A 5,354-nucleotide genomic window follows, 5' to 3' on the forward strand; every position below is an offset into this window, starting at 1 on the left:
GGAGAAGTAGTGTTTAGGTTGTGTGAAAATGAAGGAGTGAAGATGGGTTTATATAGGGTGAAGAGAGGGGTAGGTTTCGGCTATGAGGGGGTGGGTTTGGGAGGGAAAGTGGTTTGAATTTGAATGGTGAGGTAGGTGGGGTTTTATGAAGGATGGATGTGAATGGTGAAGAGAAAGATGGGATTTGAGAGGTGAAGGGTTTTTGGAAAAGAGGTGTTGAGGTGATTGGTGAATGGGTGAAGAAGAAAGAGGGTGGTGGGGTTGGTGGGAATCCTGTGGGGTCCACAGATCCTGAGGTGTCAAGGAAAAGTCATCCCTGCACCAAATGGCGTGCAAAAATGCATTCTGAGCCAATTCTGGCGTTAAACGCCGGGCTGGTGCCCATTTCTGGCATTTAACGCCAGTCTGGTGCCCCTTTCTGGCGTTAAACACCCAGAATGGTGCCAGACTGGGCGTTAAACGCCCATCTGCTAGCCTTACTGGCGTTTAAACACCAGTAGGTTCTTCCTCCAGGGTGTGCTATTTTTCTTCCTGTTTTTCATTCTGTTTTTGCTTTTTCAATTGATTTTGTGACTTCTCATGATCATCAACCTACAGAAAACATAAAATAGCAAAAGAAAATAGATAAAATATAACATTGGGTTGCCTCCCAACAAGCGCTTCTTTAATGTCAGTAGCTTGATAGAGGGCTCTCATGGAGCCTCACAGATACTCAGAGCAATGTTGGAATCTCCCAACACCAAACTTAGAGTTTGAATGTGGGGGTTCAACACCAAACTTAGAGTTTGGTTGTGGCCTCCCAACACCAAACTTAGAGTTTGACTGTGGGGGCTCTGTTTGACTCTGTTTTGAGAGAAGCTCTTCATGCTTCCTCTCCATGGTGACAGAGGGATATCCTTGAGCCTTAAACACAAAGGATTCTTCATTCACTTGAATGATCAATTCTCCTCTGTCCACATCAATCACAGCCTTTGCTGTGGCTAGGAAGGGTCTGCCAAGGATGATGGATTCATCCATGCACTTCCCAGTCTCTAGGACTATAAAATCAGTAGGGATGTAATGGTCTTCAACCTTTACCAGAACACCCTCTACAAGTCCATAAGCTTGTTTCTTTGAATTATCTGCCATCTCTAGTGAGATTCTTGCAGCTTGTACCTCAAAGATCCCTAGTTTCTCCATTACAGAGAGAGGCATGAGGTTTACACTTGACCCTAAGTCACACAGAGCCTTCTTGAAGGTCATGGTGCCTATGGTACAAGGTATTGAAAACTTCCCAGGATCTTGTCTCTTTTGAGGTAATTTCTGCCTAGACAAGTCATTCAGTTCTTTGGTGAGCAATGGAGGCTCATTCTCCCAAGTCTCATTACCAAATAACTTGTCATTTAGCTTCATGATTGTTCCAAGATATTTAGCAACTTGCTCTTCAGTGACATACTCATCCTCTTCAGAGGAAGAATACTCATTAGAGCTCATGAATGGCAGAAGTAAATCCAATGGAATCTCTATGGTCTCATTTTGAGCCTCAGATTCCCATGATTCCTCATTAGGAAATTCATTGGAGGCCAGTGGACGTCCATTGAGGTCTTCCTCAGTGGCGTTCACTGCCTCTCCTTCCTCTCCAAATTCGGCCATGTTGATGGCCTTGCACTCTCCTTTTGGATTTTCTTCTGTATTGCTTGGAAGAGTACTAGGAGGGAGTTCAGTAATTTTCTTGCTCAGCTGTCCCACTTGTGCCTCCAAGTTTCTAATGGAGGATCTTGTTTCATTCATGAAACTTTGAGTGGTTTTGATTAGATCAGAGACCATGGTTGCTAAGTCAGAGTGGTTCTGCTTAGAATTCTCTGTCTGTTGCTGAGAAGATGATGGAAAAGGCTTGCCATTGCTAAACCTGTTTCTCCCACCATTATTGTTGTTGAAACCTTGTTGAGGTCTCTGTTGATCCTTCCATGAGAAATTTGGATGATTTTTCCATGAAGAATTATAGGTGTTTCCATAGGGTTCTCCCATGTAATTCACCTCTTCCATTGAAGGGTTCTCAGGATCATAAACTTCTTCTTCAGATGAAGCATCCTTAGTACTGCTTGGTGCATTTTGCATTCCAGACAGACTTTGAGAAATTAAATTGACTTGTTGAGTCAATATCTTGTTCTGATCCAATATGGCATTCAGAGTATCAATCTCAAGAACTCCTTTCTTCTGATTTGTCCCATTGTTAACAGGATTCCTTTCAGAAGTGTACATGAATTGGTTATTTGCAACCATTTCAATTAGTTCTTGAGCTTCTGTAGGCGTCTTCTTCAGATGAAGAGATCCTCCAGCAGAGCTATCCAAAGACATCTTGGATAGTTCAGACAGACCATCATAGAAAATACCTATGATGCTCCATTCAGAAAGCATGTCAGAAGGACATTTTCTGATCAATTGTTTGTATCTTTCCCAAGCTTCATAGAGGGATTCTCCTTCCTTCTGTCTGAAGGTTTGGACTTCCACTCTAAGCTTACTCAATTTTTGAGGTGGAAAGAACTTTGCCAATAAGGCATTGACTAGCTTTTCCCAAGAGTTCAGGCTTTCTTTAGGTTGTGAGTCCAACCATATCCTAGCTCTGTCTCTTACAGCAAAAGGGAATAGCATAAGTCTGTAGACCTCAGGGTCAACCCCATTAGTCTTGATAGTGTCACAGATTTGCATGAATTCAGCTAAGAACTGATGAGGATCTTCCAATGGAAGTCCATGGAACTTGCAATTCTGTTGCATTAGAGAAACTAATTGAGGCTTAAGCTCAAAGTTGTTTGCTCCAATGGCAGGGATAGAGATGCTTCTCCCATAGAAGTCGGGAGTAGGTGCAGTAAAGTCACCCAGCACCTTCCTTGCATTGTTGGCATTGTTGTTGTTTTCGGCTGCCATGGGTTCTTCTTCTTTGAAGATTTCTGTTAGGTCCTCTACAGAGAGTTGTGCCTTAGCTTCTCTTAGCTTTCGCTTCAAGGTCCTTTCAGGTTCAGGGTCAGCCTCAACAAGAATGCTTTTGTCTTTGCTCCTGCTTATATGAAAGAGAAGAGAACAAGAAAATGTGGAATCCTCTATGTCACAGTATAAAGATTCCTTGAGGTGTCAGAGGAACAGAAAAATAGAAGGAAGAGGTAGAAGAATTCGAACTTAGTGAGATAGAGTTTGAGTTTGTGCTTTGAGGAGGAGTGTTACTCCATAAATAGAAGGATGTGAGAAGAGAGAAAGAGTTTTTTTCGAAAATTAATTTAAAAAAAATCAAGTGATTTTTGAAAAAGATTTTTGAAATTAGAAATCAAAAAGATATGATTGAAAACTATTTTTGAAAAAGATGTGATTAAGAAGATATGATTGAAACAAACAATTTGAAAAGATTTGATTTTAAAAATTAATGACTTGCCTAACAAGAAAAGATATGATTCAAACATTAAACCTTTCTCAACAGAAAAGGTAACATACTTGAAATGTTGAATCAAATCATTAATTGATAGCAAGTATTTTTGAAAAAGGAAAGAAATTGATTTTGAAAAAGATTTGATTGAAAAGATATGATTTGAAAAAGATTTGATTTTGAAAAACTTTGAAAACTTGAAAAAAATTTGCATTGAAAACAGAATCTTCCCTCTTGTGCCATCCTGGCGTTAAACGCCCAGAATGGTGCACATTCTGGCGTTTAACGCCCAATGCACTACCCTTTTGGGCGTTAAACGCCCAACCAGGTATCCTGGCTGGCGTTTAAACGCCAGTTTTCCTTTCTTCACTAGGCGTTTTGAACGCCCAGCTTTTTCTGTGTAATTCCTCTGCTGCATGTACTGAATCTTTAGTTCCCTGTATTATTGACTTGAAAATAGAACCAAGATCAAATAAACAATGCATGCAAGACACCAAACTTAAAATAAGACAGCAAACTTAAAATGAGACATCAAACTTAAAATGAGACCAGTGCCTCAGTAAGAAACATAACATATTTTTTTGGTTTTTATGATTTTGTAAATTTTTTTTTTGGATTTTTCGAAAATTAAGTGGAAAAGAAAATAAAGGTATCAAAATTCTTAATGAGAATTCCAGGAATCATGCAATGTTAGTCTAAGGCTTTAGTCTAAAGGAATTAGACATGGATAGCCAAGCTTCAGCAGGACATTGCATTCAAGAGCTAAATTGATGAGAATCAATCAGCTTTGGTGATGATAAGAACATCACCTTGAAACACTAGAATTCATTCTTAAGAACTCTGAAAAATACCTAATCTAAGCAACAAGATGAACCGTCAGTTGTCCAAACTCAACAATCCCCGGCAACGGCGCCAAAAACTTGGTGCACGAAATTGTGATCATCAATGGCGCCATCAACATGGTACACACAATTGCAATCTCAACTCTTTATCACAACTTCGCACAACTAACCAGCAAGTGTACTGGGTCGTCCAAGTAATAAACCTTACGCGAGTAAGGGTCGATCCCACAGAGATTGTTGGTATGAAGCAAGCTATGGTCACCTTGTAAATCTCAGTCAGGCAGACTCAAATGGGTATAGATGATGAATAAAACATAAAGATAAAGATAGAGATACTTATGCAATTCATTGGTGAGAACTTCAGATAAGCAAATGGAGATGCTTTGTCCCTTCCGTCTCTCTGCTTTCCTACTGTCTTCATCCAATCCTTCTTACTCCTTTCCATGGCAAGCTGTATGCAAGGGTTTCACCGTTGTCAGTGGCTACCTCCCATCCTCTCAGTGGAAATGTTCAACGCACCCTGTCACGGCACGGCTATCCAGCTGTCGGTTCTCGATCATGTCGGAATAGAATCCAGTGATTCTTTTGTGTCTGTCACTAACGCCCCACAATCGCGAGTTTGAAGCACGTCACAGTCATTCAATCATTGAATCCTACTCAGAATACCACAGACAAGGTTTAGACCTTCCGAATTCTCTTGAATGCCGCCATCAATTCTAGCTTATACCACGAAGACTCTGATCTCATGGAATGGCTGGCTCGGTTGTCAGGCGAGCGCTCGGTTGTCAGGCGATCAACCATGCATCGTGTATCAGGAATCCAAGAGATATTCACCTAATCTAGGGTAGAACGGAGGTGGTTGTCAGTCACACGTTCATAGGTGAGAATGATGATAAGTGTCACGGATCATCACATTCATCAAGTTGAAGAACAAGTGATATCTTGGAACAAGAACAAGCTGAATTGATTAGAAGAACAATAGTAATTGCATTAATACTCGAGGTACAGCAGAGCTCCACACCTTAATCTATGATGTCTAGAAACTCCACCGTTGAAAATACATAAGAACAAGGTCTAGGCATGGACGTGAGGCCAGCCTCCCAATGATCTAAGAACTA

At 40.7% G+C, this 5,354-nt stretch overlaps 1 non-coding gene across 1 annotated transcript; it reads left to right on the top strand.

Moving 5' to 3' along the window:
- The first annotated feature begins 2,391 nt into the window (after nt 1-2,391).
- Nucleotides 2,392-2,499, top strand: LOC130952602 (small nucleolar RNA R71). The gene has a single exon (XR_009074781.1). It is a non-coding gene; the product is annotated as a small nucleolar RNA R71 (small nucleolar RNA).
- The last annotated feature ends 2,855 nt before the right edge of the window (nt 2,500-5,354 follow it).

Source organism: Arachis stenosperma, chromosome 9, assembly GCF_014773155.1.
Source record: "Arachis stenosperma cultivar V10309 chromosome 9, arast.V10309.gnm1.PFL2, whole genome shotgun sequence".
In the NCBI taxonomy this organism is placed as follows: domain Eukaryota; kingdom Viridiplantae; phylum Streptophyta; class Magnoliopsida; order Fabales; family Fabaceae; genus Arachis; species Arachis stenosperma.